Here is a 9794-nt window from a genome sequence, read left to right as displayed (position 1 = left end):
CAGTGAGCTGTGATGGTGTCACTGCCCTCCAGCCTGGGTGATAGAGAGAGACCAGGTCTCCAAAAAAAAAAAAATATTTTCCTCCTCCTTAAAAGTCACAGAGTGTGTTTCACGGGCTGCCTTTTCTCTGGAACTGGCAAGTGGTGCTGTGAATGAATCACCCTGTTTCTTGGGAATGTTTTGCTCCCAGAGCTCAAGGGGGTACAACAAGATGATAAACAGCCTCTTGAAAGTGCCTCTCCTCCCCCCGCTGCGGGGCTGGGAGCCTGTGAGTTCATGGAACTGGACAGTGGCCGAACTTTCAGAGACCGCTGAGTCCAACTCAGTTGTGCAGACGAGGAAACCTGGGCTTTCACATTTATGGAAAGGGAGCCAGGAGCAGGGCCGAGGCCATCTGAGTATGACCCATCCCCACTGCTGGCGGGCCTGTGGTTCGTACCCTCGTCCCTCTAAGTTTCACCTTCCTTCTCTGGAAGATGAGGGCAGGATGCCTGATGTTCCCTGTGGGTTCCTATCATTTAGGGACCCTGAGTCTTTGCTCCTATGTAGTCACCTGATAGAAATGCCAAATCTGAAATGTGGTACTTTGCTTCTCAAGCCAGAGAAAGATCCAGGCTTATGGCCCTTAGCAAGAGCCCAAGTGATTCAGTTCAGCTCAGGCAGGTTCAACAAATACACCCACACCCTGGCCCTATTCAACCCCTATGCTGGGCACCGGGATGCCAGGTGGGTCAGATCCGGCTCCTGCCTCCAGTCAGTGGGGCTAGGCAGACGCACAGAAAGACTATGACCATAGGCTGTGGCAAGCCTGGGGGTATTGGCCTAAGGGGCTTTGGGAACACAGGCGAGGGCCTAACCAAGCCTAGGGGAGAGCCAAGGAAGGCCTCTGGGGGCAGGTAGCCATGCTGGAGGGTTTGCATCTGGCGGCACTGAGGAGGTGATGGACAAATGGGATGAGACCTTGGGCAAGGCCCTTCCCGTCTAGGCCTGGGTCTCCCCAGAATGCACTTGCAGGGGCTGGCGGAGGTCTCCCTACCTCTGGACTTCTGGGGTGGGGAAAGTGTTAATGTTCGTTGTGAGCTTGGAGGGCGCCTGTCCATGGCCAGGAGAGACTATCCTATCCTGGCACCCAAGGCTGTGGTCTTCTTCTTCTCCTGTAGGTCCAGAGTCCTCTGGGAACATAAGGGCGCTGCCTGGCAGCCCTCTCAGTTCTGACCGAGTCCCAGTGTGTGTGGGAACACCCCGAGCTGGGAGAGGGGAGAGTGAGGCACCCTGCCCTCTCCTGACCCCTGCCTTGTCCTCAGTCCATTGGAGAATTGCCACAGGCAAGAAATAGCCCTCGATAATACACAGGTTAACTCGGAAGTGCACAGCTGCTGATCAATACCAAAAATGAAATTCTTTTTTTTTTTTTTTGAGACAGTCTCCCTCTGTTGCCCAGGCTGGAGTGCAGTGGCATGATCTTGGCTCACTGCAACCTCCACCTCCCAGGTTCAAACAATTCTCGTGCCTCAGCCTTAAAGTAGCCCGGGACAGCAAGCGTGCGCCACCATGCCTGGCTAATTTTTTTTCTTTTTTTTTTTTTCCGAGTCTGAGTCTGGCTCTGTTGCCCAGGCTAGAGTGCAATGGTGCGATCTCGGCTCACTGCAACCTCTGCTTCCCGGGTTCAAGCGATTCTCCTGCCTCAGCCTCCTGAGTAGCTGGGACTACAGGTGCCCGCCACCACGCCTTGCTAATTTTTGTATTCTTAGTAGAGACAGAGTTTCACCATGTTGCCCATGCTGGTCTCGAACTCCTGACCTCAGGTGATCTGCTCGCCTCAACCTCCCAAAGTGCTGGGATTACAGGCGTGAGCCACCACGCCTAGACTCAGAAAGGAAATTCTTATTCTAAAGTGTCCATCTCTTTGACAAATCCCTGGAGTCTCTGGCCCTAGATGGGCAGGGGAGCATCCTGGGACCCTCTGTCCCTGTAAGCAGCGTCTGTCTGTCTCCTGCCCTCCCCAGCCAGGCTTAGCTCCCTCCACCTTCTCTTCTCCCACTCCCTCCAGGACATCTAGCAGTCCAGCTCCCGCCTCTATTCCCCTGAAACCTCACTCTCTGAGGTCAGCTGGAGCTGCTTTGTGATTGGTGGCTTAATGCCCTGGACACTTTATTGACCCTATCTTATCTCACGTGGTCTCCCAGCAACATCTAATCCAAGAACAACATCCTTCCGGAAAGCTTAGAACCCTCATTGGAGGCCTCTTCCTGCAGCCTATTAGACATGAGGACTCCCCAGGGCTCTGCGTGGCTTTCTCATCCTTTGCAAAACATCATATTCTGAGCCTCAGTTTCACCGTCAGTGAAATGGGAATAATGATACAGGTTGAGCACCTCAAATTGAGCACCTCAAATTCAAAAATATGCCATCCAAAATGCTTTAAAATATGAAACTTTCTGAGCACTGAGATGACATTCAATGGAAATATTCACTGGAGCATTTCAGATTTCATTTTTTATTTTTTGGATTAGGGAAATATTTCAAAATCCAAAAAAATTCAAAATTGAAACACCTCTGGTCCCAAGCATTTCAGATAAGGGAGACTGAACCTGTAGCACCTTTTCCAATGGGTTGCAATGAGTTAATGCATATAAGGCACTTGGCAACTGATGCAGTGTGTTCAAAAGTGTTGGTTAAATTATTCATTTTTTTTCAACATCTCCATGGATATCTAACAGGTTTGCCCAAAATAATTTGGCCAAAACCAAACTCGTGACTTTTTGGCCTCAGTGGGCTCCTACCCAGACTTCCCCATCTCAGTAAGTGCACCTCCACTCACCCACCTAAAGCCTGAGAATCCGTCTTGAGCTGCCCTCTCTGTGCCCACACCCCTCATCCATCAGCAGGGACTGTCGGAGCTTCCTCCTAATGCGCTCAAGTCATCCACTCTTGCCACCTCCCCTGCCAGGCTTGCAGCACTTTCACCCTCTCCTGGAGGATATCCCAGCCTCCTTGCTGACCTCCCTGCCTCCACCCACCTCCCTTAATCCCGCTTTATGCAGCTGCCGGCAGGGCCTTGCAAAAACATGCATTGGTGGCTCATGCCTGTAATCCCAGCACTTTGGGAGGCCAAGGCGGGTAGATGCCTTGAGCTCAGGAGTTCGAGACCAGCCTGGGCAACAAAGGGAGACCCTGTCTCTACAGAAAAAAAAAAAAAAAAAATACATTACATCTTGTCACCAACACCTTTCTCCTCCCTTAACATCCACTGTGGTCCCCCAGAGCCTGGAAGTAAAGCTCAAGCCCCTTCTCATACCAGAGGAGGCTCCAGTCCCTGTGAAAAGCTCTGGTTCCATCTCCCATTAATCTTCCTCCACCCATTCTCCATCCAGATCCAGTATACCCAGTTCCCACCTTGAGGGCCTTCCCCTGAATGTTCTTTTCCTCAAATAATTTTCTTTTACTTTTTAATTTTATTTGAGATGGGATCTCGCTTTATCACCCAGGCTGGAGTGCAGTGGCACGATCGTAGCTCACTGCAGCCTCAACCTCCTGGGCTCAAGTGGTCCTCCCACCTCAGCCTCCCAAAGTGCTGGAATTACACCGTGCCCAGCTCTCCCGAATCTTTATATGGTCACTCTTTTTCATCCTTCAAGGTTTAGCTGCACAACTGTAGTCCCAGCTGCTTGGGAGGCTGAGGCGGGAAGATCACTTGAGCCCAGGAGTTTGAGGTTGCAGTGAGTCAGGATTGTACCACTGCACTCCAGCCTGGGCAACAGAGCAAGACCCTCTAAAAAGCAATAAGAACAATAAAAACCAAGCTTTAGCTACTTTCCTCTGGGAAGCCTTTCTGACTTGCTGTCCTAAGAGCTCCTCACCTCCTCCTCACCCTGTCCCTCACTGACTCCCATCCTAGCAGGTAGCACATTCTGCATTTCTGCAACAATTGGGTCAATTTTTTTTACCGACCGCCTCTCACACCAACCTGTGAAATCCACAAAGGCAGGGGCCGTGTGCATTTTATTAACCAACGTGCCCCCACCACCAGACACTCAGCAAATGCTTCACCCGGTCCCAAGGCCTCAAGCAGATCTCCAGACCTGGGCTCTGTGGCCTTGGGGAAGTTACTCACCCTCTTTGGGCCTGTCTGGCAGGTAGAGGGGCCTGGCTGGTGATGTATGCCTCCTCTTATCCCTGGCCCACGTTGTGGCAGGGAGGGGAGGCTGCCCAGGCTGGCCCTTCATGTGCTGGGTACTTCTCAGGGCAAGCTTCCACAGACAGAGCTCCCTGAGTGTTTGCTGAATTGAACAGAAGGACCTGGAAACCTCGATGCCAACACCTCCAGGAATGAGAAGGCTGCAGGGGAGCCAGCTTAAGGCCCAGGGAGCTAATTGCACCATTAGATGATTAAAGATGTTTAATGACGGGGATGCAGCTGTGGTACAAAGTTAAGCACAGACCACAAGCGGCCCGAGGCTTGGTTCAAATTTGGGGTGTGGGAAGGAGCCTCCCCCAGATCCAACCATCTGGATAGGAGAGGTAACAGCCACAGCCTGTGGCCCCAGGCAGCTGAGGCCTGAGCCAGCACTGGGGCTGGGCTCCTTCCGGGCTCCTTGGGGATCCCTGCCTCTGGAGTCCTCCCTGAGCTGGCGGGGCCCTGGGAGAAGGTGAGGCCAGACTCAGGGTGTGACGTGGGGCGGGGTGGCTGGCTTAGTTCCTGCTCTGGAAGCCAAGCTAATGTGCTAGCCTCAGACAGGGGCTGAGATGGGCCTGGCATGGCGCCAGCCAATCTGGGGAATCCAGGCCTGAAATTCCTGTCCCAACAAGTGTTGGGGCCTGTTCAGCGTCAAGTGCTGGTCTGAGCAATGCTGGAACATGATGATGACCCAGCCCACCCTCTCCCCGCTGGTGAAACATCCACTGTGAGGAGTGCAGATGGGATCCACGAAGCTTTGACCCAGGCTGGGGGGTCAGGGGAGGGACCAAAGAATGGAAGAGGAGTGAGCGGGGGATTAGAGACAGGAAGGACATCCCAGCAGATGGCAAGCAGGAGCAGGGCCCACTGGAGAGACAGTGGCAGGGGCAGGGACGCGGGGTGGTGGAGGTTCAGCCGTTTAGCCCTGCAGGCAGATGATATGGGACTGGAGAGGCTGGCGGGGACCTGGTGGCCTCTTAAGTGTGAGCTTTGGCCTAAGGCCCCTGGAGAGCCACCGAAGGCTCTTAGATCTTAGCTGGGTAGTTAGTCCCTTCTCGAGCCTACAGCAGTGACCTCCAGAGTGCTCCATGTATTGGATTTTCTCCTTCCCTGCCTTTCTCTTCCTGCTCCTTTGCTCCAGCTTCCTGGGGTCACTTCCCAAAAGAGTAGTCTCAGGCTCTGCTTCAGGAGAACCTGAACTAAGATAGAGTGAAGCTGAAGCCACCAGACAGTTGGCTGACTCCTCTTAGGCTAACACTGGCTGTGTGCTCAGCCCAGGCCCAGTGCAAAGGAGCCCACCTTCCTCATTACCCACTTCTGCCCTACCTTGGGAACGTGTGTGGATGTAGAAAGGGTGAGTCAAGGTCAAGGGGAAGGGGAAGGGGACATCCCAGAATGTCATGGAGAAGAACTGGGCACTTCCTCCTGGGGGTAGCACTCTCTCGTCAATGGTGCCAGGACAGGTACAAAATGCACAACAGACGTCACAGAGCATCCCCAGCAGGTGCCCCCAGAGGGACCAGCCCAGAGGGGCTGCGGAAAGGCCAAGTGCATGACCAGCTGCCTTGAGGACTTTGGCCCCCAGGAACCTTGGGCCATGGACTAGGCCTCATACTTGGGCTTCCCAACTAGTTGGGAAGCAAAGATCTGTGTGAGTAGAGGGCACTAGATGGCACTTTAAAAATAACTCATAGGCCGGGTGCAGTGGCTCACGTCTGTAATCCTAGCACTTTGGGAGGCCAAAGAAGGAGGATCACTTGAGCCCAGGAATTCAAGATCAGCCTGGGCAACATAGGGAGACCCTCGTCTTTACAAAAAAAAAAAAAAAAATTAGCAAGGCATGGTGGCAGTTGCCTGTGGTCCCAGCTACTTGGGAGGCTGAAGTGGCAGGATCACTTGAGCCCAGGAGTTCAGGATCAGCCTGGGCAAAATGGCGACACCCTATCTCTAAAAAAACAAACAAACAAACAAACAAAAAGAAAAAGAAAAGAAAGAAGGAAGGAAGGAAAGAAATGAAAGAAAGGAGGAACGAAGGAAGAAAGGAAGAGAAAAAGAGAGAAAGACAAAGAAAAAGAAAGAGAAAGACAGAAAGACAGAAAGAGAAAGAAGGAAAGAAAAAGAAAGAAAGAAAAAAAGAAAGAAAGAAAGAGAAAGAAAGAAAGAAAGAAAGAAAGAAAGAAAGAAAGAAAGAAAGAAAGAAAGAAAGAAGAAAGAAAAGACAAGCCAGGTGTGGTGGCGCTCATCTCTAGTCCCAGCTACTCTGGAGGCTGAGGTGGGAGGATCTCATGAGCCCCGGAGGCTGAGGCTGCAGTGAGCCGTGATTGTGCCATTGCACTCCAGCCTAGGTGACAGAGCAAGACCTTTTCTCAAAAGAACTAAATAAGAAAATAAAGGTTATATGGATCTACATTATTAATTTTAAGGCTGTCATAATTATCTACTTTATTAAGGGACTTCTCCGGCTGTACCAGAAATAATAATGATATGCATTTACTGGGTATCTAACATGTGTATCATTACACAGCCATATGAGGTGCATACAAGTATCCCCGTTTTACCAGTGAGAGAAATGAGAGTCAGGGGTTAATGACTTCCAAGGCCACACAGCTACCAAGGCAGGATTCAAACCCAGGTCTGCTCTTAACTGTGATGTTCAGCCACCTGGCAGGTCCCTCCCACTGACCCCTATATATTTGTTTCTGAAAAAAGTTCTGATGAGTCAGAGCCCCGTGTGTACATTTTACCAGTTCCACTTGGAGGGAAACTTTATTTGCAGGACATTACATTGGGGCAGGCAGGGTTGGGGGAGCAGTCATCACCATCCCTCCTGCCTGCCCCCTGGACATCACACTGCTTCCCTTAGCAGCTATGGAAACCACGCTGGCCAGAGAAGGGAAGGGACTTGCCCAAGGCCACACTGTTCAGAGGCTGCTCAGGACTGCGGTCCTGGCTTCCGATTCCCCACCCGGGTGTGGATGAAGCATGCGGGACACACGGGACATAGGGATTAGAGACCCAAGCTCCAAAGGGCAGGGACGGTGCCAGTCTTGGTCATTCACTGCTCACTCATCTGTCCCCAGCTCCAGCACAGGAGCTGACATGCAGGCCTGAATGGATAAAGACCATAAGGAAGCCAAGATTGGGAGGGATCTCTGTGGAAGATTTCTAGGAGGGGCCGGGGGTGGGCCAAGGGGGAGTGGGGTTTGGACCATGGTGCCTCGTGGGCAGGTGTGTGGAGGAGGGAGGAGACCTGGCCTGCCGAGGGCAGAAATGGGTCTGGGAGCAGGCCGACCAGCCAGATGGGGGTGAGTCTGGGAGTGGCCAGAGCAGACTGAGGAGGCTCCAGGCCCTGTCTCTGGGGCAGCCCCTGTCCCCGAGTCCCGCCACAGAGCCTTGCCTGGGTAATTCCTGAACAGGAACAGAAGGAGGAAGTTCTACAAGTGACACTCAGCTGGTAAGTGGGAGGCAGGGTTTGGTTTCCTTTCCAGATGAGCCCTGGGTTTGTTCAGCCCTGGTGCCTGCCCCCACCCCTCCCCCTCCGCTGCTGCCTGTGCCCTTGGCTCAGGCACTGGTGAATCTCAGAGGCCAGGGAGGCCAGGAAGGAGCCATCCAGGCCAGGAAATGGGGAAGTCCTGCTGCGTGGGAATCCCCTGGGAGGGTGGCTTGACATGTCCCCTTCTCTCTCGGACCAGACTGTGAGAACTGAAAGCTGGGGCCGCAGCTTTCACATCCTTCCAGTGTGGCAAACTCCTTTCCATCCTTCGGGACCCAATCTATTTTATTTTTTTACTTTGGAGATGGGATCTTGCTTTGCTGCCCAGGCTGGAGTGTAGTGGCACAATCATGGCTCACTGCAGCCTCAAACTCTTGGGCTCAAGTGATCCTCCTGCCTCAACCTCCTGAGTAGCTGGGAGTACAGGCACACCCACCACACCTGGCTAATTTTTAATCATTTTTGTAGATACGGGACCTCGCTATGTGGCCCAGGCTGATTTCAAACTCCTGGGCTCAAGCGATTCTCCTGCCTCAGCCTCCTAAAATGTTGGGATTACAGGTGTGAGCCTCTGCACTCAGCCAAGACTCAATCTAAATGTCCCTCGTTTGGTAAACTCTCTGAGAATCCCCTATCAAGGCAAACTGACAGATGCTCCCCACCCCTGAACTCCTGTAGCACTCAGAACACACTTAAAAATAAAAAGAATCACTGTTTCTTGGGAGTCCACAATGCACAGGGTCTCACATTTCACCTCCTTGTACCTCTCGGCATCACTGACAATTGGCACTGTCCTTAGTTCCATTTTACTGAGCAGCTCAGTGGGGCTCAGGGAGGTTGCAGGGTTGCAGGCAGTGGGGCTGCGTCTCCTGGATACCAAAGTGTGTTGCTCTCTGGCCCTCCTGCTCATAGCGTTTCAGGGTCTGTTTCGTCCTCTGGCTTGGAGCCTTCAAAGGGCAGAGTCCGTGTCCCTGGGGACCTGGCCGTGGGGAGGTGTTGACCCATGGACAAATCTTTGAACCTCCCCACCAACCTTCACCATGATGAGGACTTAGACTGGTGCCTTGTATACAGTAGGCTGTTACTGAATTCTTGTGACATTGAGAAAGCTTGATCTTAAATTTGTCATAAACGTGCAGTTTGAGCTTGGGCAAGTCACTTCTATTCTCTGGTCCTAAGTTTCCCCGAGTTTAGAAGGAAATGTTTACAGACAAGTGTCTTAGCTTCCTCCCTGTCTGAAAATTCAGTCCTTTGCTCTAGAACATGGCACATACCCCACACTAAATTTCCCTGATATTTCCCTTATATTGTTATATTAATTTTTTTTTCTCAAGTGGGCTTTCTAGGGAATCCCTTATTATTAATATCCATGATAGTATAGTATATTTGTTACAATTAATGAACCAATATTGATACATTATTATTAACTAAAGTCCATATTTGATATGGAGTTTCTTAGTTTTTCCCTAGTGTCTTTTTTTTTGTTTTTTTTAGATGGTGTCTCTATCTGTTGCCCAGGCTGGAGTGCAGTGGCACGATCTCGGCTCACTGCAGCCTCCACCTCCTGGGTTCCAGATATCCTCTTGCCTTAGCCTCCTGGGTAGCTGGGATTATAGGCACACACCACCATGCCTGGCTAATTTTTGTACTTTTAACAGAGACGGGGTTTCACCATGTTGGCCAGGCTGGTCTCGAACTCCTGATCTCAGGTGTTCCACCTGCTTTGACCTCCCAAAGTGCTGGGAATCCAGGTGTGAGCCACTGCACCCAGCCCCTATGTCCTTTTTCTCTTCCAGGATCATGTCTCCTCTTGGCTTTGATAGTTTCTCAGACTTTTCTTTTTTTGATGACCCTGACAGTTTTGAGGAGTACTAGTTAGGTGTTCTGTTTTTTGTTTTTTGTGTTTGTTTGTTTGTTTGTTTTTTGAGATGGATTTTCGCTCTGTTGCCAGGACAGAGTACAGTGGTGTGATCTCAGCTCACTGCAACATCTACCTCCTGGGTTCAAGCGATTCTCCTGCCTCAGCCTCCCCAGTAGCTGGGACTACATGTGCCCGCCGCCAGGCCCAGCTAATTTTTGTATTTTTAGTAGAGATGGCGTTTCACCATATTGGCCAGGATGGTC

The sequence above is a fragment of the Macaca nemestrina genome, chromosome 15, assembly GCF_043159975.1.
Source record: "Macaca nemestrina isolate mMacNem1 chromosome 15, mMacNem.hap1, whole genome shotgun sequence".
Classification (NCBI taxonomy): domain Eukaryota; kingdom Metazoa; phylum Chordata; class Mammalia; order Primates; family Cercopithecidae; genus Macaca; species Macaca nemestrina.
Note: the sequence above shows the minus strand (reverse complement) of the source record.